A 25,381-nucleotide genomic window follows, 5' to 3' on the forward strand; every position below is an offset into this window, starting at 1 on the left:
AACATAAGAGCACCACAACAAACCACAGCACATACCCACGGCGCACAGAGCTGCGCTCGGTAGTGAAGTGAAAGCACATTATAAAAATAAAACTACTCAATAATAATAATAATATTAATAATAATAATAATAATAATAATAATAATAATAATAATAATAATAATAATAATAATAATAATAATAATACAGAAAAAAGATGGTATAAACACACGCCAGAAAAGGTCACAGAAAACGAGAAAGCAACCATACTCCGGGATATGCCAATACACACAGATAGAGAAATTAAGGCAAATAGACCAGATATAGTTGTCAAAGATCATGAAGAAAAAAAAAGCTTTCTAATTGATGTATCAATACCAGCAGATGACAACGTTTCTCTAAAAGAAATGGAAAAACCTTCAAAATACAAAGACCTGGAAATAGAGATAACTCGAATGTGGAATCTAAAAACAGAAACAATTCGTATCATAGTAGGTGCCTTAGGTATAATAAAAAAATATTCAGACAAATACATAACAAAAACACCAGGACTTACAAATATATATAACATACAGAAAATTGCACTACTGGGTACTGCACACATTCTACGCAAAACACTTTCAATACAGTAAACATAAGAGCACCACAGCAAACCACAGCACATACCCAAGGCGCACAGAGCTGCGCTCGGCAGTGAAGTGAAAGCACGTTATAAAAATAAAACTACTGAACAATAATAATAATAATGATAATAATAATAATAATAATAATAATAATAATAATAATAATAATAATAATAACAATAGTCAGTTCACTCACCTGTTATTGGATTGAACATTATATATCTGACTCTAAGTAATAATTACCGTCATCCTCTTTGTATATCATAATTACCCCCGCCCCACCGTATATTGTTCTTAGTTATACCGAAAACATAATGTGCCATAGAATCCTAGCGAATTAATCAACGTTAGCTTTAATGCTCATCTGTGTTAAAAATACACATTCATTCATGAATTCTGAAGAAATGTTTCAATCAATGTTTTCTAGCTTGTTTCATTTTCAAAAGGAATAATTTACGTGGTCTTTAAAGTCAAGTAATTCTTCAACATGCTACTCATTATATGCATGGAATATTTCGTGTATCATTTTACGAATGTTTCAACACATCAGTGATTAAATGAAAGATCCCAAATGTTGAATAGAAAACAATGCTTTAAGCATGTACAACATACTTTTTCCTTCTTGTTCTTACGCATACACTCATATGCAGACATGTCTATGTAGATATGTATAAGCATATGCACACGAACGCTCAAATACACACACGCAGACACGCATTACTATATATATATATATATATATATATATATATATATATATATGCATTTACATATATATACATATATATATATATACATAAAATATGTCTGTGTGTATATATATTATGAATATATATGTCTGTGTGTGTATGTGAATGTGAGTCTGTATGTCTATATACACTTGGATGATATGAATATATATACGTATGTATATACACGTCTATATACATATATATGTATACGTGTGTGCTCATGTTTCTGTGGGTGTGGTGGTAAGGTTGTGCCTGTGAATGTATGTTTCATGTTCATTTTTAGCTTTTCCGGAATCGTCCTAAGATGGGAACCGAGAAATCGGCTTAGACATTCATGAAATTTCTGTTTCAACAAAATTTATTCGACTTTTAGTATCGAGTGCTTTCTTTTACAACTTTGTGTTCGCACATAACCCTGTAGTTCTACGCGTGTATATATATAGTTGCGTCTGTTTGTAGAGCAGCGCGATCGTAATTTTATTAATTTTTTTTCTCATCTGGTTATATTTTCATATAAATCGGCATCATGTGAGAAAGCTATATTTCATTTACATAAACCTATCGCTTAAAATAAACGATAAAATAAGGTGGGAGGGCAGAATATTCATTTGAAGATAAAACAAGTGAATTCCACAAAGAATAGAATAGAAATATGGCTATTTCCTTCAGAATTTCTTTTTAAAGACAATCCATCAAAATATTGTAACTCGTACACCTCTTAGAAACACTCACACTAACGCCACCATGACATTTCCCCAAGCACATACCACACAAACGTATACACCCATTCATCTATAATATAATGCAATATTATATATGTGTCTATGCATACGTCTCTTTATGTATATATGTATGTTTATATTCATCTATCTATTTATCTCCTTCTCTCTCTCTCTCTCTCTCTCTCCCGCACACTTTATACATACATACATACATACATACATACATACATATATATTAATCTCTTTTCGAAACGAGGTTTCACTTTCTACTTCAGATGTATATTTATGTATCTCTGCAATACCTTAAATGTTCATAATAGAAATATAATACAAAAAGTTAGTTTTGCATCGCTTCTTTGCAAAGCAAGGTTTTGAATTTATCATTTTCATATTTTGCATCGCATCAGACTCTCTCCTTCAAAATTTGATACGAGGCAACATGCATTGAATACATAAATTTAATTAAAAGAAAAGAGACGAATACAATATGATTAAACTTATCTCAACGGAGAAAAAATACTTCGAAGCACCTACAATTTGTCATGCTATCGGGCAATGTATATGCAAAACAACCGCACTAGCAACACTTGCCGCCCATACCACACACAGAGAAAATATATGTAAATATATGTGCTTGTATACCGGTATAGTCATGTATACGCCGATGTGAAATGCATTTTGAAGAAAGTTGCTGCCAATATTTGATGAGAAAAATAATAGTTTAGGTGTTCTATCTAAATTATTTATAAAGGGATGCGCAGAGGTATTATATTATATATTCTTAAATTGATTCCAAACGTAGCATGTTTCAAAGTAGAAGTATTCCCTGTATGTTAGTTTATACTTAATTCGTTTGAAATATTTTTCAAAATGATAGCTGCTGTCAAAAATGTTGAAACTAGACACACCCCAATGGAATTTATGTACATATGCTTATACATACATACATAATACATACATACATACATACATACATACATACATACATACATATGTGTGTGTGTGTTCGGTTTTTGTATTTGCTTTGTAAGATTGCTTATGTGAAATCGGGTGTTCAAACAAATTTTGTTGTGTCTTGGGAGAGTCATTGTATCAATGATAATAACACAGTCACAGGCTCAACTCCATACACTTCATTATTGTAAATCAATTAGTTAAATATCTAATCAACTAACTAACTGATCGTTTGGTTAATGAGCTGGTTATACAAACAATTCCCATACAAAACCATAGACATGAACATGCACACACACACGCGCACAGGCACAGATATACACGCTCCCACACATACACGCACATAGAGTACCACAAAAACAGAACCCCGCCCCATATTATGGTAGTTTTGACTTGAAGAGTCCCTCCTAGCGTGAGGCGTTTATGTATAGTAATGCGCTTAATATAAATAATATATATATAAATAAATAAAACTATTCATGCGTATGTATGTTGATATCACTAGTTAAAGCAAGTGGTTTTGCTCGAATACCTAAAATAAACACAATGGTAATGATGCCATGTATCTTGGATAAATGCCACCATAAAAATGCGAAAACTTTATAGACAACGTACAACACGTGTAACCTATCTTCTCTCTTCTGTAAAGACACCTCCTAATGCAAATTTCAGTTTCCTACAAAGAAGACTGCGTGCAACAACTTGACACGTAATTACATACATATACACACACAGATATACCCAGTCACACGTTTTAATACTTAAAACATATGGCATATAACTTGTCGATTATCGTCACTTTCGTTAAAGACTAATAAGAAACAGAGTACTAGTGCCCATAGATTTAGTAGAAATTTCCAGACATGAGTCTTCAGAAACTTGGTCTTTACGAGAGTAGATTATGGTTAAGATATAAGAATGCAATATATCTTTTGAAGCAGATAAAAAAAATGTGTATTACACGCATTTGTAAACATTTGTTTCCGTGATGAATTCAACTGCAACAGTGGTTTACTCTCACAAATCAGTCATTCACAACATTTTTGAAGACAAAAGTGTGAGCAGGATATTGTGTCCACGATTTTTAAATATATATATTTTATCGGCAGAGATAATCACAAACGTAGCCGATATTTATTTCATTCGTTCTGTATGGTTTCTGATCTAACAGACTTGTATAATCAAAAGCATTCCAGCCATCAAACCACATTATTTGGAAGCTTAAATCTTCGACGCCAACACTTCAGGATGTGTCCCTCATTTCTTCCTACGTTAGCGTATGATTCGTGGGAAATTAGTCTCCTAAATCTTACACATCGCAATAAATTTATATAAAAATGTTGTGAACATAGATATACATACATACATGCATACATACATAGATACATACATACATACATACATACATACATACATACATACATACATACATACATACATACATATATACATACACACACAGACTGGCAAACCGACAGACAGACAGATAAATAGATAGATAACTAGATAGATATACATATGCGGAATTTAATGTAATATCATGAAATCCAGTTTTCCACTTGCATGTATGTAAGTTCGTGTGTATGTATAGGTGTGAAAATGTATATATATGTATATATATATATATATATATATATATATATATATATATATATATATATATATATATATATATATGTATATATATATATATATATATATATATATATATATATATATATATGCATATAAACTAATACATGTTTGTTGCTAACATGCGCGTCTTTGTATTTTGTCTTTTTTTTTTGTAAATTCCAACTATATATGTATGCATATATATATATATATGTGTGCATATATATCTTTACATTTTATATATATAGGCATATATATGTATGAGTTTATATATATATATATATATATATATATATATATATATATATATATATATATATATATATATACAGCCCTTTCGTGACTCATGTATCTCTGCCGTTTGTTCTCAATCCCAAGGTGAGAAAGAAAATAGTTCTTATAAAGAATGTCTGATTAATGGATGAAAGATCAGTTAAAAATATGACTTTGATGGATCACCCGTTAAAATAGGTTTCTGACCTCCTCACTAGTTTCTTAGTTTATTTCTTCTGATTTCATTTTTGCGCAGATTGCATTGTGTCACAAAGTGTGAAATCTTTTTCGGTGTGCATTGCGGTAACACGTTGATGCTGTCTAGTGTCTGAATTATCTGCTTTAGATATTGCCCTGGAAAGAAGAAGTACTGAGGGCACGATGTAGATGTAATACTATCCGATTGATTTTTGCTGAATTTTTATTATAACGGCAGATTCATCTAATATAAAGGGTATTTCAAATACAGACGCCCATAGTTTGGAAATGATCGAGAACTAAAACATAAATGAAAAAGAAAGCTAGCTAATTACACCACGGAATGCAAGTTTTGTTTAGTTTGATCTAACATTTGATTTTGACTAAACATAAATGTTTGTTCAGAAAGAAAGTTGCACAAAAAATCAACAAACTTGAAATGATAGAGGACCACTGAAGGCAGTTTAGAAATCAGCATTCTAATGTTAGTCTAAATAAAGTGAAGCCTCGAACTCAATGGAAATTATCTTCAAAACTGTTCCCCAGAGTTATTAAGAGTAGGCTGGTGAATTTGCCTAATTTTCTGAGATCTGCTTGTATTTGAAAGAATGATATAGTTTGTATCTGCTTTCAGTTCAGCTGCGTTCAGATATATCAGTTTGCTTACGTAATTACGAGACGTTCATTTTAATGTTTAACCCTAGTCCTGAATGTAGTGGCACACACAAAATATATATACATACCTAACAAATACACACACACATATACATACACATAAACACACACATATATAGTATTTGTGAGTGAGTACATACGTGTGGTGTATGTCTAATTTCTTGTTTATATAATGTCAAATAATATGACGTTTTGTTACTGGAAACATATCAAGATAGTTCAGATAAATTTACTATCAAACTTCTGTTTATATATTTATATATATCAAAACAATTAGATTTATGTATTGAATGGCTCTCATCGCAAATATTGTGATGAAGGCTGATACACAGTACGAAAATAATAAACGCAAATCTGTGTTTGAATTAAAATTAATTCAAACTGTAGTGTTTGTATCATATTCGTATAATAAATATTTATCATACGAATATGGTATAAGCAAATATTTAATAAATTATAGGATATATCCGTAAATATTTCTCACCAAGGAAATTAAATTTTGCATAATAAAACAGACTTCTGGTTGAGATAGTGTCTTTCCCGATCCAATGGGCAAATAACTCATATGAGAGGTCATCTCTGTGAATGAGACAAATAAGAAAAGGGAGATATTGGCACGTAGGTATCAGTTTATTCAAAGATATTCAAATCAATATAATATGAAATTATATATATATATATATATATATATATATATATATATATATATATATATATATATATATACATACAGGTACGAAAGACATACATATATGCAAATATAACACGTGAGATCAAAAGATTATTGCAGTAATTATGTTTAATGGAAAATAAATATTTACCTAAGTTTTGACGACATCTCCGAAATAGTCACAGCGCATTGTTCCCGGCATTCCTTCCACTTTTGGAATTTGGTGTGGAAGTCGTTTTCTTTAAGCGAGTCAAGGGCCTTTTGCGATTCCCTCTGGATTTCGACAACGGTGTCAAAACGGTGACCTTTGAATTGCAAGTCCGCAGGTTCTAAATCTGAAGGACCAGTCGGGTGCAGAAGCTATGCTGTGTTGTTTTTGGTGAGTTCATATTCGTCGTTAAGAATTCAATTCTTCGCATCCCAGAGATCCGGTCGTTTTCGCCGAATGTCCTCCCTCAAAACTTGAAAACGTAGTTGATTGTTCTCCAAGTTGATGAATTTTCTGCAAGCTGATGAATTCTCTCTACATTTTGGGGGATGACGGTCGTGGCTGGTTTTCCAGATCGCTCATCGCTATTCAGGGACGTCCTTCCGCTTTCCAAAGGCCCGTACCACTCACAGCATTGTGTACAACCCACTGTCTCGTCACCGTAAGCTTGCGGAAGGATGCTCAATATCTCTGTAGCAGACTTCTCAAGTTGAACGCAAAATTTCACCTTGCCTTTTCCCTCCAGCTTCCTGTGCATGACAAAAATCGCAGACTATAGTATACACGTGATGGCAAAGACACGAATTTCACCACTTACATACCACATCGTAATATTCCTAGGTAGGTATGTATATAGAAAGGTAGATTGTGAGGTAGATTGTAAGTTAGATAGATAGATAGATAGATAGATAGATAGATAGATAGATAGATAGATAGATAGATAGATAGATAGCTAGACAGACAGACAGACAGACAGGCAGACAGAAAAACAGACAGACAGACAGATAGATAGATAGATAGATAGATAGATAGATAGATAGACAGACACAAGACAGACAGACAGACAGACAGACAGATAGATAGATAGATAGATAGATAGATAGATAGATAGATAGATAGACAGGTTGTTAGATAAAGTCAAAGTGAGTTCTATATAAATCCATGTTTTTCACAATTAATTTGATTACAATGATCATGTAATTTCATACGATTTCAAATGCTTTTTTTGAGCTCTTCTACTTCTTTACAATATATATTTTGAACTCTAGTATTTTTACCTGCATCTGTTAGTTCAGCCTCTGATCAGGATAGTAGCGTATTTTAGCATCTGTTGTAATATATTTCAATAACAAATGCACGTTCAGCCGCGACCAGTACTATAACACCTAGCTATATATATATATATATATATATATATATATATATATATATATATATATATATATATATATATATATATATATATATATATATTAATGTACACAACACAGCTAATTCAGCTAATTCAGTATCGTAAAAGGAGCTCCGAACGAAATATTTCACAAATTCCTGTTTTTGTGTGTGTGTGTGTGTGTGTGTGTGTATACATATATATATATATATATATATATATATATATATATATATATATATATATAGAGAGAGAGAGAGAGAGAGAGAGAGAGATAAATAGATGCATGCATGCATGTGTATGAGTGTCTGTGTCCGCCTGTGTGAGCGGGCGTAAGCTTGTATTCCTGTGCTTCGGGAAATTTTGATGAATTGTATTCTGGAGGTAATCTTTCAATGAATAATCTATATTTCCATGTTATCCTTTGTGCAATTATTCACCTGCTTTATCTTCAGAATAAATATGCTGATACCCGCTTACTATATCGTTATTTTATGCAATAAGTTACCTCAACCTTTGTATAGATTACTTTTACACACAATAAAATAGCTTTATATAACAACTATGATTTCGGGAGATGATTCGTCAAAATATTATGCAAATTAACAAATAGTATGTTGATATAAACATGATATGCATATAATGTATATATATATATACATATATATATATATATATATATATATATATATATATATTTATATATATATAATGTATTAAATGAATATGAGAAAGACAGCAGATAAAGTACGATTTGTTCCTGACCAGAGTCGTTCGAAAACCAAGGTTCTACTACATATATATATATATATATATATATATATATATATATATATATATATATATATATATCCATAAAATTCTTCAACCTTACCTTTGCTCTCTTTATCTTTTTGTTTTTATATATTTACATATACACACGCTAATACGCGACTTATAATACCCAATCCTGTTCATACAACGACTGGGGCAAACTAATCGGTATACAGCACTTACTCGGTATTACCTGTATCCTCCGGGGTTTGGTTAAATCCAATACCCTCCTCAACCTTATATATATACATATATATATATATATATATATATATATATATATATATATATATATATATATATATATATATATATATATATGTGTGTGTGTATGTATGTGTATTTTATCAATGTGTACAAATAACACGGAAAAAATAAATAAATAGTTACTAGGGTAGCAAAAATTCACATAGCTACCAAGGATGTAACCGCCTAATTATAAAGGTAGAAATTCCAGGGTTAAGTGAAATGTTTTTGTATAACGTAGATATATAAACAAACGCAAGTTAAACGCAAGTGTTATTCAAATCCTTATACTTCTGACATATATTTCGAATAAAACAGTGGTATTTTTCCAGTGGTTTACTTTTTTTAAATAAATTGAACCCAAGACTTATTCTTTCTAAGCCTAGTACTTATTACATCGTTCAATTTTTGCTGAACCGCTAAGTTACGGGAACGTAAAGACATGAATATTAGTTGTCAATCGATGGTGGCTGGAGAGACACAGAGAGACTCAAATAAATATATACATATACGTATGTTTCCGTCTACCAAATCCACACACAGGACATTGGTAGAAGACATTTGCCCAAAGTGCCATGTAGTGGGACTTAACCTGGGACCGTGTGGCTGGCAAGCAAACTTCTTACCACGCAGCAAAGCCTGCATCTATAAAATTTATTTTCCTACTGGAAATTAAGGCCAGTTGCACAAGCGAATATGCTATTATTTCTTGGTATTGACTTTGAGAAACTTCCTAAGCGTGATACATTCGTTCATGCTGAAAACGGCTTCGTGGGAGAAGAAATTACTAACCATCCATTTGAAACATTTTGGTACACGTTTCACTCTACACGGCGACTGATACGGCTTCATTGTGAATGGGGAATGGTTTGCCATTTTATATCCTATCGAGCTCATCTCACTTTTAAGTTTAGTATATGAGTGGACATACCGGGAATTTTACTCTTCTATTCGGAACTGCTTCGCCTCGACCGTCAAAATCTCAGTAAATTTATTCATCATTAAAATTATTGAGGACTTTTTCTATCTTGAAGTTGCTTCCTGCATTCTCGAGAATTGTTCGACTTGTTAACCTTCACTGCTTGGTTAAACTAACGCTAATTCCAGTGAATGTCCTTCTGAGAAAAAAGAACACACTTAACGCCACTCATAGATCGGGCACAGCAATATTTTCCATTTTAATGTCGGAAACATGTCACTCATTGATCGAAACTCAGCAAGCATTCGAATTATAAAAGATTGGGCTGGCAATCCGTAACATGTAAAGAGCGCTTGCAATGCAACCTCTAGTGTGAACTATATCACCGCAAAATCTATTTATGTTATACTCAGTTGTAAAATGTCACGAAAGTTTGAAATCACATTTTAAATGTATAAACAAAAATGGAAGACCTCTAACTTTTCATGATTAGTGTTATATAAAATGCAATCGTATACAAACCGATCAAAGTACTAACAGTTTTTACAATCCACCTCCAAATATAAACGAAATGAGCGGATTCCGAATGAATGGCACATGACTACAGAACCTAAGTTATAAATATACTTTCTATAGCACCAATATGTACGGTCATGCTAGATAATAAAGACAGAATTGTAGATTAATCAAATTATGTTTCATGGCAAGCACACACACACACACACACACACACACACACACACACACACACAGATATATATATATATATATATATATATATATATATATATATATATATATATATATATACATACATACATACAGATAGATAAATAGATTGATAGATATACACATACTTATACATATACACCTGCCATGACAACCTGGCGCGAAATTGAAGAAATATTAATATATTTATCAAATCAACGCAGCGTACATGACTTAAATATTTTACATAACACATTTATAAACTAGAAATGAAACAAAAACCACGTTTCGTATTTACACAATACATTGATGTAATGCTTTCCGAAATAGCAGATTGTAATTTTTCGTGTTTGAGTCATCATAACAAATTACACTTTAAACATGAATAAATATATTGCCATGGAAACATAAAAGTACGAAACACGAATTTGCACTTTTAATACGAAAAATAATAAAAGACTGGTATATACGAGAAATACTGAAAAGTTGTTAGCTTTCAGTTATAACGCGAAAGGCTTGGCTGGAAGCCCAGCTAACAGAATTCTTAGGGAAAATGATGAAGAGCTGTTACAATAAGTGTGTGAATCTGTAAGAGGAATATGTTGTATAAAATCATAATTAACTGAGCCGCCTGAAGTTTCTTTTACCTAAAGCCAAGAACTTTTCAGTACCTGCTACGATAATTAGAAATTAATAATTAATTTTGCAAAGACATGGTATCAAATGTGCTTGTTTACTTTCGTTCTATCTTTGTTTCGGGTTTTTATTTGTCAGCAGAATCGTTATCCTTACATTTACATTTCATTTCTTGATTCATGCAAATGCACTTGCGTGCGTGCACACACACGCACACATACACGCACGCGCACTTATATATGTGCGTGTGTGCTGTGTACATGTGTGCGTGCTTGTATGTATCTATGGATATCTATTTATCTATCTATATAATTAAGATTCAGTAGAATTAGGCATTTAATTTGATACACCAATTCAGTCTGATATCATCCACACAGCTCTATGTAAGATGAATAAAAAAACAGATAAGTAACAAGGATGTTAAGGTATTAGTGCATTACAGCCGTTTCAGGCGGCTCCACTTAATCGAACAATGCAAGCATTACATCAATTTCTAATACACCGCCTTTCTAGGATGCATAAGACCAAATAGGCTTTCAAAATACTGGATATTCCATTATAATTTTTTATCAAATTTTTCATCATAACAGGAGAATAAAAGAATTACATGGTAGTTGCTCTAATGGCAGCAGAATAAACTTAGGGAGAAAATACCCTAACTATAATTTTGAGTTGCATAAGAGAATAGCAATGAGGGGGGTGGCGAAATATGGTAATATAGCTACATTTATCTTTTTCCTTATCACAATTAAAAGATCTAACGCAGCTAGTATTCTACATCCACTTAGAATTAAAACGACTAGGAATTGGTAGTTCAGCTTTAGCTGCTGCTGATAAACTAATTAATGTCAGATACTCTTCCCTACCCCTATTTTACTGTAGCTATAAATTCGCTTTTATTACATAAAAGAACATGTCTCAGATGTCAGTAAGATAATGGTAGATGTCCAGAAAAATGGAGAGTATGGGTGACATAAACTATTTTATTATTATCAGTTATATATATATATATATATATATATATATATATATATATATATAACTGATAATAATAAAATAGTTTATGTCACCCATACCCTCCATTTTTCTGGACATCTACCATTATCTTACTGACATCTGAGACATGTTCTTTTATGTAATAAAAGCGAATTTATAGCTACAGTAAAATAGGGGTAGGGAAGAGTATATATATATATATATATATATATATATATATATATATATGTATATATATATGTATATATATATATATATATATATATATATGTATGTATGTATGTATATATACATGTATATATGTATATATATATATATATATATATATATATATATATATATATATATATATATATAACTGAATGAAGATGATAGTATTACAAGTTTTAAAGATTACGAATATTTCAATAGCTTGTGGAAGACTCGGAAATTGATACATTGGTATATACATCTAAATATGTGGAAATGCATACAGTAATTAATTAGTTAATTAGTTAATTATTCACCTAATCAATTATTGTATAGATTTACACGTTTATTTGTACAAGCCAATGAAAAAAGTTGATGAAATGCCTCCTCTAGTGAACGGAATGTAAGTTTTAATGAAGTTATGTAATATCGCTATGTTCACTTCTTCGTTCGTTTGATATTATACTCTGAGCGAATGATGAATATCATTCGGAATTGGTATTCACTTACATTTCCTTACTCCCTACAAATATACATACATACATGGTGGTTGTCTACTCCTTATGCAGAGCCTGATTGTCTCTTGTACTTGCACCTTAGATCCATCATGGCATCTGATGTGGCTTTTGAAACCAGACAATGTATTGAAAAGGTACTCACATAGATTGCGTATCTGATTTGGACCACAACGAGCTACAGTTAAGTTCTGATCTTTGGGATTTGAAAATGGCTTTAGAGGCCTCCGTTAGATTTGCAAATTTTTTGGTATACACAGCATTGTTAAGTGGGCATAGACATATAGGTAGTTGGTGTGGTTCGTTTTTCATGGGTCGGAAAATGAGATTTCAGCCCAGCAAAAGAAAGACGTGATCTGTTACAAACTGTGTACACCAAAAGCTCGCTGAGATTCAGCTTCACATTGATCGAAAAATACATACATAAATACATACATTTACACACACACATACATACATACATACATACATACATACATACATACATGCATATATGGACACTGCCATTCGAACAATAGGGCCACGCCATCTCATTTGGTTCCTCAAAAGCAAAGCTTTAATTGAAGTGATGCCTGCAAATGCAAGGGCATCTGTGTTTGGAGTAAAAGAACTCCATTTAATTTTTTAAATGCGATAATTGAACCAGTACATGTGTCATTAATATTGGTACAATGACTCACCCAAGATACAACAAAATTTGTTTCAACACACAAGTTCACATAAAGAATCTTGCAAACCAGATGTAAAAATACAAATGAAAATATTATTTTTATATATGGGAAGATATGATATATATTTGGGTCATGAACAAATGTTAAAAAATATTAAGTCAGTCATTTTAGAAAGTAGTTGCCGATCTTTGATATAAATATTTAAAGGTTATACAAAATGTTAGCAATTTTTAAATTGTGTTTTTACTTATTTGCTTTGTTTTAAATATATATCATTTTCACATTCAAATTACCGAAGTAGTAATGTTATGACTAAAGAGCTGTAAACTGAAACCGGAGCAAAGTCATACCGGCGCCAAGTAGCTATTGCTTGTTGTAAAGTTGTCTCTTAGACAAGGCTACATTGTTTTTATCATCTGCAACTGGGTGCAGGCATAGCTATGTGGTTTTAAAAGTTTACTGACCAATCACAAGATTCTTGTTTCAATCCTATTGCATGCCTCTAGGAAAGTGTCCCCTATCACTGCCTCAGGTTGAACATTATCTTAGTAAAATTTGATACAAAGAACCCTCTTGTGTGTGTGTTGACAGATAGGTGTATGTGTGTATATCTTCACCTCAATGTATCCAAACTCACATGAGAAAACTGCAAAATGTAATTTCTTGAGATTGTCTCTCATTGTCAGAAGTACAGTGATCAAATGATTGCTTCGTTGGAAACCCGTAATCAGTTATATTTTCGTTGACCGATTCTAATATGGAAACATTCATTAATGAAGTGAAGGTAAAAATGATGATTAGTTTCAGACAGATGGCAACATAACAATGGTTTCATTGACAGTTTATCTTTTATGTTTTACTTGTTTCAGTCATTTGACTGCGGCCATGCTGGAGCACAGCCTTTAGTCGAACAAATCGACCGCAGGACTTATTCTTTGTAGGCCTAGTACTTATTTTATCTTTATCTGTTGCCGGACCGCTACGTTACGGGGACGTAAACACACCAGCATCGATTGTCAAACGATGCTGGAGGGACAACTACAGACACACAAACATACACACACACACACACACACACACACACACACACACACACACACACACACACACACATATATATATATATATATATATATATATATATATACATATATACAACGGGCTTCTTTTAGTTTCCGTCTACCGAATCCACTCACAAGTCTTCGGTGGACCTGACGCTATAATAGAAGACACTTGCCCAAGGTGCTACGCAGTGGGACTGAACCCGGAACCATGTGGTTGGTAAGCAAGCTACTTACTACACAGCCACTCCTGCACCTATTTATATTTTCAATATAGTATTTCTAATTGTTCCAGACAAAGATATATCTCTAACACTATTTATAATTTATTCTACGAAGTACTTATTTTTCTTATTAAATTGAAAACGTTCTTCTGTTGGAATCGTAAAGTTACTACGTTGTTTTATGCAAGAGTTTCAAAAAATGTTAGTGTAAAATTGATGTAAGTGATATATTGTTAAAGTGTATCTATTACGCATGTTTTTTCTACAAACCCTGGCGAAATTTTACTGAAACTTTAATGGTTATTTTGCTAAACGAAAAAGATACATTGAGCTTACTCTTTAGAATTATAAAGACTGGTTATTTTGTGAACGATTTGTCTTGTTGGTTTTAGCTCTAAACTGTAGTACACTAACTTCAGATTCTTGTGAACATTTTGTTGGAATGTTTGACTAATCACTGTTTACTCTATCATGTTCTCAAATAATTTTTAGCAGAATAACTAATGAATTTAAAATGTAAATGAATGTCCTCATGCAATGGTTTCTAGTGATCTTCCTAACTTTCATATAATCTAAACAGCACTGCACAATTAATCTGTTGTCTACTATGTGATATTTTCAAGTAGTTTTCTTAGAAAGAAAACTAATTCTGACTTCTTCCATTATTCACATCTAATTCAATATAAATATCATATTCTGTAATAATATCCTGCATTATTAATAACCTGTTATAATAGTAAAATTCTATTCAAATATGTTTCATAATAAGTTTTAATTATTTCACAATAGACGTTCTTCATTTATAATCTCATTGCTTTTAGAAACATGTTGGCTTTTGTCATGGTATGCATATTAATATTAATATGAAAATACACACACACAGAAACACATACAAACACACACATAACAGTAATGAATTAATAATCTTTGTTATCATAACTTATGAGATGCTGATGGATGATAATTCTATTCATCATCTATTCCAAATAATTAGAATATTAACAATGGATAAATCATAATCCAGTTAAAATAAACTTCTTTTCACAATAGTTTAATTATAATGGTAATATTTCTTTGTATTACAGGCACACGCTCTGAGATGTGGGCGCAGAGGCCAGTCTATTTAATCGATCACAGAGCTTGATGGGTACTTATTTCATCGACCCAGAAAGGATTAAAGGCAAAGTCCACCTCGACGGAATTTGATCTCAGAACTTAGAGACTAACGAAATGCAGCTGAGCATCTTGTTAGCGCACTCGCTGCCTTAAAGAAATAATAATTCTTTCTTTATCAGCCACGAAAAAAACCTAATTCAATATAAAGAAAAAAAACTGTTTTTTCGTTTTACATGGAAAAGTGTAAAACAATAGAAAAACATTCTAACTAACAAAATTTCAAATAAAAGAAAACGACACTCAGGGGCAATCATCTTACGGGTGATCGTAGCCCTACTCAAATCGTAGCCCTTCACAAGTTGTCCTGCTTCCGTGAGATGTGCCTTCCTTTCGCTGAGAGAGCTCGAGAAATACTGCATTGCTTTCGCTGGTATTCCAGCAGACGACTGTCTGCATGTGATGTTTCCCCTAACAATAAATTTGTCATCTTCGTTAATCATGTTACCCTTGTGATTGATGTCGAAGCAGCTACTGAGGCGTAGGTTGTACTATAAGGTGTCACAGATAGATTATATTTCCGTTACAGCAGTGTATTCCAGCGGGTGTGTCATTTAACCTCTCTTCAGAGACCTAAACTTGGTTGGGATTCGGACTCTATTATATGTTATCTCATTTTATACTGACAGAGATCAACAGCAGATGCAACCGATTCTACTTTATGGACATAGGAAGGATCAATGGCTATGTTGACCACTGCGAAATTTCAACTCAGGACGTAATGAACCGAAACATATAATGGAAGACATTTTGTTCGTAGCTTTATATATGTGCGCATATATATAAGAGAGTATGTAAATGTGTTTGTGTGTGAGGGTATGTGTGTATCTGCATATATATGTACATACATGCTTGCTCATATAAGTGTGCATCTGTAAGCTAAAAGAAGATTTAGAATCGATGATGGAGGTATCATGTCTTAGACAAATGCTGGTATATCAAATACCATTAATCATAAATTCTTGATTTATTGAAATTATTTCCGCCTCTAGTTGAAGGGTCATAATTACCAAATGGCAATTAAGTCCAGCTTCATATGGGAAGAGGAGATAATCTTGAGAACCAAAGTTCTTTAAAGTTGATATGCCATTAATGGCAAAGAGAGGCCAATAGTCTGGAGATACGAGGACAATCGTGGATGTGTGTTACCGCCTCAGTAGGCAACATCAGCACGACAAGCCCTCGGGTTTATCACCGTACTCAAAGGACCCATGCAAAAAGAGTCGAACTCACTTAGAAACCACTGTGCATAATTTAAACAAACATCAACTGAGAAATAGTGTAAATAATTTATATGGTATAGAAAAATAAAGGCATATCAGATACGAAGCGGCGTAAATTCCTAAAGATGCGTTATAATCATCATATTGCATTGAAAACGAGCTTTATATAAGAAGCGGAGGATATCTCAAACATTCAAGAATTCTCCTAATTTGATATATTATGGAAGAGAACAGGCTTCATGCAACTTAAGCATAAATTATGTCTGAATGTAATGTGTGTGAATATGTGTGTCCATGTGAGTATACCTGTGAGTTTTTATACACACACACACACACACACACACACACACACACACACACACACACACACATATATATATATATATATATATATATATATATACATACACATATAAAATCTTTAAAATGTTTCAGCTTCAAAACTGCGGTCATGCAGAGGCACCACCGTATATATATATATATATATATATATATATATATATATATATATATATATATATATATATATATATATATATATATATATATATATATATATAGATGAGAAAAATGTATTCAAAAAGAACAATTCAAACTTTCTGGGTTATCCAAAAAGAGAGAGGAAATGATTTCTCATAAAGATTCATCATGTTCATAAAAAATTTCCAGAGTAAGTAATAAGAATATGAAAATAATATTTCAGCAGTTTCGTTATAAGTATAAACATATAACATAAACAAGTATTAAAAAAATGGATAAAAAATGTAGAATCAGAAATGAATTTATTACAAAACTGGATTCTATGCATACGTACGTTTGGAAAAACAATGCAAATGTGTTACAAAAAAATTTTAATAATTATAATATAATTATAATTTTAATAGTAATTATAATTGCGTTTCCACATATACACATATACATATATATCCATGTATGTAGTTGTGTTTTTGTGACTCTGTATCAGTGGCATCAAAGGAAGACCTATCATTAGAAGTCATGTTCTTGGTCAGTGAAATCGTCTAACCTTCTTTCTCTTATAAATAGTCATTTTGTGCCTAAATTTGAAACCATTGGCATTTTACTGGTGGTGGGTTAGTTCATAGGTCGACACCGTTCTTGGTGAGAGCCTGAGCATCGACGATAATCAGCTGCTCGCTTGCAGAGGCGTACCCTTTTGTCGTCAATGCCAGGAGACAGTCTGATACGACAACTCAAGCCTGTCAATGAAATAGGAGAAATATGATCACCATCTGTTGAAATATGAATGAATGTGACACTAATGGTCTAATTGAACGAGTCTGATCTGTGGATGCGCTTGTAGATTTAGGGAAGCGGATAGGGAGAGAGGGGCATCCTTGGTTATGACAGCGGTTATACGGACTTCCGCGAGCAAAGATTGAACGTATCCACGATTTTTCTTGTTTCATTTTTTTGTCTGTTTCTATATGCTACCTTTAGTAATTACACACCTGTGTAAAATCTCCCACATCATATTGTATTCTATCGTCCCATATCTTTCTTGATCTATTATTGAACCTTTAGGTTACTCTTTACTCTTTACTTGTTTCAGTCTTTTGACTGTGGCCATGCTGAAGCACCGCCTTTAGTCGAGCAAATCGACCCCAGGACTTATTCTTTGGAAGCCTAGTACTTATTCTATCGCCCTCTTTTGCCGAACCGCTAAGTTACGGGGACATAAACACACCAGCATCGGTTGTCAAGCGATGTTGGGGGACAAACACAGACACACAAACACATACACACATACACATATATATACATATATACGACGGGCTTCTTTCAGTTTCCGTCTACCAAATCCACTCACAAGGCTTTGGTCGGCCCGAGGCTATAGTAGAAGACACTTGCCCAAGGTGCCACGCAGTGGGACTGAACCCGGGACCATGTGGTTGGTAAGCAAGTTACTTACCACTATGGTAGCGAGCTGGCAAAATCGTAAACTGCAGCATTGCTTCCAGCTTTACCCACTGCGGTCAGGGGTCAACTTTGCTCTTCATCATTTCAGCATCCATTCGGTATCGATAATATAGGTAGCACTTGTGGTCTCGGATTGATGTAATCGACTTAACCTCGCCTAAAATTGCTGGCCTTGTGTCAAAATCTAAAACCATTTTTATGATTGCTAAATAAGTGAGCTGACAGAATCGTCAACGCACAGGGTAAAATGCTTAGCGGCATTTCTTCGGCCTTTACGTTCTTGGTTCAAATTCCACCGTGGTCGACTTTGGCTTTCAACCTCCCGAGGTCGAAAAAATAGGTACCAGTTCAGCACTGGGGTTAATGTAATAAACTGGGTTCCTCCCACAAAAGTTTAGGTAGAAATAATTATTATTGCTGATGTTGATGTTGCTGGTGGGAGTCATTTCGGTGGGAGCGGTGGTAGCAGGAATGATAAGCTTTATCACTGCGTACACGTAACGATTTCATAATGTATATTTTTTTGAAACTAAAATTCCAATTCGTAATATTCTATCTCTGAAGTAGGATCTTTAATATCGCCTACCACATTTATGGAAGGCATAATAAACTCTCCACTCAGAACTCACAACAAGTTTCAGTGCATCTAAACTCAAGATGTTTTGAATATATTCCATTTGATATTTGTGTTGTTATGCATAAAATCAATTTGAATACCAGCAGAGTTGTTCGTATGGAGAATTGAGTTCAAGTATTCATTATCGTTCTGACAAAGTTTAATAACAAGAATAATAGAAAATCGCTGACTTTTTCTCATGGGTTCATCACTCCAGAAAATTGCTTGCAAGGGATATTAAACCATTAATGATCCATCCAATTCCAGGATCCATCAAGCAGTGCACAGATTGATGAATTCACATAGCTAATACGCCAGCTGTTCCTCGCGGAAATCTTTCAATTATTGAATGAAACTAAATCGAGATAATTACTTACTTCTCATGTAGAAATAAGAGCGACAGTATCCAGAATATATTTACATGATTAATAATAAAACTTCCCAGTTTCTCAAGGCCTGAAACACATAATACACATAATTCAGATCATATATTCTAATAAACGGTAAGGTATGTTCCTCTGTTATTATCAAGTCGAAGATTATGATTATTATTATTATTATTATTATTATTATTATTATTATTATTATTATTATTATTATTATTATTATTATTATTATCATTATCATTATTATTATTACTATTATCATGGTTCAGTAGTTTTATTTTTATAATGTGCTTTCACTTCACTACCGAGCGCAGCTCTGTGTGCCTTGGGTATGTGCTGTGGTTTGCTGTGATGCTCTTATGGTAACTGTATTGAAAGTGTTTTGCGTAGGATGTGTGCAGTGCCCAGTAGTGCAATTTTCTGTATGTTATATAAGCTTGTAAGTCCTGGTGTTTTTGTTATGTATTTGTCTGAATATTTTTCTAATTATACATAAGGCACCTACTATGATAGGAATTGCTTCTGTTTTTAGATTATTATTATTATTATTATTATTATTATTATTATTATTATTATTATTATTATTATTATTATTATTATTATTATTATTATTATTCAGTAGTTTTATTTTTATAACGTGCTTTCACTTCACTACCGAGCGCAGCTCTGTGCGCCTTGGGTATGTGCTGTGGTTTGCTGTGGTGCTCTTATGTTTACTGTATTGAAAGTGTTTTGCGTAGAATGTGTGCAGTACCCAGTAGTGCAATTTTCAGTATGTTATATATATTTGTAAGTCCTGGTATTTTTGTTATGTATTTGTCTGAATATTTTTTTATTATACCTAAGGCACCTACTATGATAGGAATTGTTTCTGTTTTTAGATTCCACATTCGAGTTATCTCTATTTCCAGGTCTTTGTATTTTGAAAGTTTTTCCATTTCTTTTAGAGAAACGTTGTCATCTGCTGGTATTGATACATCAATTAGTATTATTATTATTATTATTATTATTATTATTATTATTATTATTATTATTATTATTATTATTATTTTCATATACACGCAGCAGATTAGACTGTTGGAAGAGAAAAGAATCCTAACATCGAGCTTCTACAAGTAGCCTTAGTTACCAACAACCCTCCTACTGGGTTACAGCGAGTAACCATAGATGCCAAGAACCCTCCTAAGTATCCTAGCTGTCCCTAATAACACTGTTTTCTGGAACCGCACTGAACTGGGTGTTATGCCTATTTCTTCTATCCATCTGTTTAGATCTTTAGGGATAGTTCTCAGTGCACCTACAACTATTGGGTTACATTCTCCTACATTACAATCGCTGGTACGGTAGTCGCCTTGAGGTGCCACATTTTTTCAATTTCTATTAGCAAGTCTTTATATTTACTGATCTTGTCAAATTTTTTCCGTGCTATATTATGATCACAGGGAATACTCATGTCAATTAATAAACACGTCTTCTTTGTCTGATCTTTTATAATAATATCCGGTTTATTAGCTTTTATAGCCTTTTCGGTATGTACGGGGAAGTCCCAGAGAATCGATACATTTTCTCCCTCAGTCACAGCTTCAGGATGGTGTTTATACCATTTGTCGGCGGTTTTGATTTTATAATGCTGACATATTGTTCAGTGTAAATATTATTATTATTATTATTATTAGGGTAATGAACTAGCAGAATTCTTAGCCGGACAAAAGTATTAGCAGCACTCTACTTTTCATTATTTCGGGTTTCATAAAATGAATACCAGTTGAATACAGGAGTCGATGTAATCGACTTACTCTTCCCCACCAAAGTGTTGACCTTCTTCCAAAATTTGAAACCATTATTAGTTTTGTTATTGTTGTTGTTGCTGAATATAATGATATTGTTACTGTTAGTGCTATTTGTCGAAGAAAAGTGATATTTGCCGAGCATATTCTCTCTGTCTTGTAACTGGAGATTCAGAGACGACAGTAAGTTATCTTAAATCGGTTTAGAGTTTGCAGACATTTCAATGAAATAACGTCAGGTATTCCCCTGGTGTGTAATATTTATATAGTCTCATGTCTATATTGTTCCGTATTTATATAGTTTCGATCTCATCTAAATTCAAAACTGCTTGTAATGGAACTTGTACACGAAAATTGTTAGAATATATTATGCAAATGGAGAACATTTTTCTTACTCAGTATGCGGGATACATATCCGTCAATCGAATTGTCCTTCTTCGATGAAACATCTGAAATCAATACGGAAATTTAGTCTAGATATTTCCTTAACATTCAGAGAAATGTCTTTACTACGTAACCTTGACAATGCATTTTTGCAGAATTATAACAATAACCTGACCGTTTGTTTATCTATCATTCTTAGAAATCGATGTTATGCTGTTCAAGTGTGTTCTCCTCTTGTCATTATCCGAAACTGAAATGAGCGACGCGAGGGATTATAACTAGCCTGCATAGTTCCAATAAAGACGGCTTCTAAATGCAATATCTTGTGACAAATAAGGTTATTTGACCGAATATATATCAGTTGCCGATCTTACAATGTTTTCTTAGTCCAAACGATGCTGTCATATGGCGCACATGCATATATGAAGCTCACACAATGCTGATATAGAAATAAGCAGTATATTTAATCATTTCAACAATCCCACCCCAATACGCAAAATGAAATATGAACATACATTTGTATATTAAATTATTTGATAGTTATATTTTGTAAATCTGTCAATAATAGTTCCATGATGATATGGATAATGTTTTGACAATTCTGAAATTACATCCTAAAATCTTATTTCGGGTTTTTATATGCTGAAGAAAACAGATTTAATATGATTCCTGACAATGTCTAAAACACCGAGGAAACTCTAACATCAAACTCTTGCATCAAATCAGGAACATGTATTATACATTAAAGTGTATTTATTTTCAAATTAGGAATTGGTTAAATGAGAATAACCAATAATGGAAATGTCGGTATAACCAGTTGAGAGATGAAACAACAAAGAAAGAAATTAACATATCCTAACATCACTCATAAAAACCTGACATATCTCCTGGGTACCTTCAAATAAACCCAATTTGTATAATTCCCATTCAATGAATAAGAAAATTTCAGCGTATTCTCAATTTATCCGTTGGAATAAAGTTGTTACACACGTTCATACTCTACTGGGATTTAGAGTCTATCTCATTTTGTCAGTAAATCAAAATTCAGCGATAAACGTCGGCTTTATGAGTCACTGAGGTTCTCAATAATGTGCGTTAATTTCCACGTTGTATTATACATATTCTATTGTTTATAGTGTATTTTTTTCTTTTTCATACATTGTTTTCCCTACACCCTACCTCTCTCTGAGACAAAATGAATAATTTTCTCTTTGTATATATCTATATAACTATGTGTGTGTATATATATATGTATGTATGTATGTATGTATATCCATATAGATATATATGAGTGTATATATAAGCATACATATATGTGTGTATATATATATATATATATCTTAATATATATTTACGGAGATGTACTTGCATAGCAAGTAACCTGATCTGAGATCGTGTGCTGGAACGAAAGCAATTGCAGCGTGGAAGGTGCTTATAAGCCATCTAAAATAACACACAAAATCCGTTAGATTCACTTCAACATTTAAATTTAATTTGTCAAAATATTTTCGTCGCTTTGAGACCGCGACCTGTTCACTGACAAAATTCTGTGCTGCATTTTGTCAGTGAACAGGTCGCGGTCTCAAAGCGACGAACATATTTTGACAAATTAAATTTAAATGTTGAAGTGAATCTAACGGATTTTGTGTGTTATTTTAAATGGCTTAGAAACACCTTCCACGCTGCAATATATATTTAGTTATATATATATATATATATATATATATATATATATATATACATACACACAAACAAAGACACACATCTTTCATCATGTATCCATTACTTGCTTCAGTCGAATGAAGAGTTTTAGTCGATTGAATCATTCTGGTACTTATTTTAGCGGGCACTTTTGCCAAATCGTTAAGTTACGGGGACATAAACACACATTAACACCGATTGTCAAGTGCTACTGGAGAAATGGGGAGGCGGGTTAAACAGGGTCACAAAGACCCCCCCCCCCCTCACACACATATATGACAGACTTTTTTCAGTTTCTGCCTACCAAATCCACTCCCTTGCCCAGAGTGCCACACACAGGATATGAAAACTTGGAACTATGCGGTTGGGAAGCAAGCTTCTTACGACACATCTACGCCTGCGCCGATATATCTATCTATCTATTTATCTATCTATCTATCTATCTATCTATCTATCTATCTATCGATCTATCTATCTATCTATCTATCTATCTCGAGAGTGTCGCGTTGCTCTCAAGCAACTCTGCCGTCCGGGACCAATCTTGTGCAACTTTGATTCCACAAAAGCGTTCTATAGAGGATTAGTGGAGGGGAGGTGCGACGACGATCTCGGGCAGAATCTGGGCGTCGACGAGGAACACCTGACCCGCCTGTTCAGGACAACTTTCGGGCCGGGACCTATGGACAACCACCAGAGATCCCTGGCCTAGCAGTGCTATCGAGAAGCATTACCCGTTCGGGATAAGCTTTACAGACACGGTTCGAGACACACCGGACCGACATGCCCGAGATGCGGTCAGAGCGATGAAACCGTTCTGCACGCACTCGTGCAGTGTCCAAAGATTTCCGACCTGTGGGCTTATGCCGAACGGCTGCTGTCACGTGTGGGACGAGTCCGCCTGTCAGCCGAGTCTATTGTGCAAATTGCTCCACCACCGTCCCTCAACAGGGAAGGCAAGGCAGTGTTCATCATACTGGTGGCCATGGTGAAAGAATGTGTGTGGTGGACCCGAGCGAAAGGATTAGAGACGAAAACTTACCTCTCTGGCCAATCGCTCATCAACTTTTTCAAGTATCACTTGAAAAGGAAGGTGAGAATAGAGAGACAGTTTTTGTCTCGTGAAAGTTTCATTAAAAGGTGGGTGAATGTAGCAAAGATGGTGCGTGCGAGTGACGATACCTCTTTGAGCATGATCCTATAAATCGAAAAAAAGAAGTGAGAGAGAGCATTTCGCTCTCATGTGTCTATTCCCTGCTGAGGTTACCATGGTCTTTTCCGTAGGCTTTTCTCTCCATGGATAAACCTAATGTTACCCCATTTTACACAATTGACATTTTCTGTGATATACGATACACCATTTTTTTTTTTGCCCCTACC

The 25,381-nt window shown here is 33.3% G+C and overlaps 1 long non-coding RNA gene across 1 annotated transcript in view; it reads right to left on the reverse strand.

The window, feature by feature from the left end:
* Positions 1-6,251: 6,251 nt before the first annotated feature.
* The window catches only part of LOC149135309 (uncharacterized), a 151,885-nt gene continuing 132,755 nt past the window's right edge, over positions 6,252-25,381 (reverse strand). Inside the window, exons 2-3 of the long non-coding RNA XR_016242131.1 lie at positions 6,591-7,177; positions 6,252-6,348 (exon numbers count right to left, since the gene is read on the reverse strand). This is a non-coding gene — a long non-coding RNA (uncharacterized LOC149135309). The remainder of the gene's footprint in view (positions 6,349-6,590; positions 7,178-25,381) is intronic.

This window comes from Octopus bimaculoides, chromosome 6, assembly GCF_046866305.1.
Source record: "Octopus bimaculoides isolate indiv1 chromosome 6, ASM4686630v1, whole genome shotgun sequence".
In the NCBI taxonomy this organism is placed as follows: Eukaryota; Metazoa; Mollusca; class Cephalopoda; order Octopoda; family Octopodidae; genus Octopus; species Octopus bimaculoides.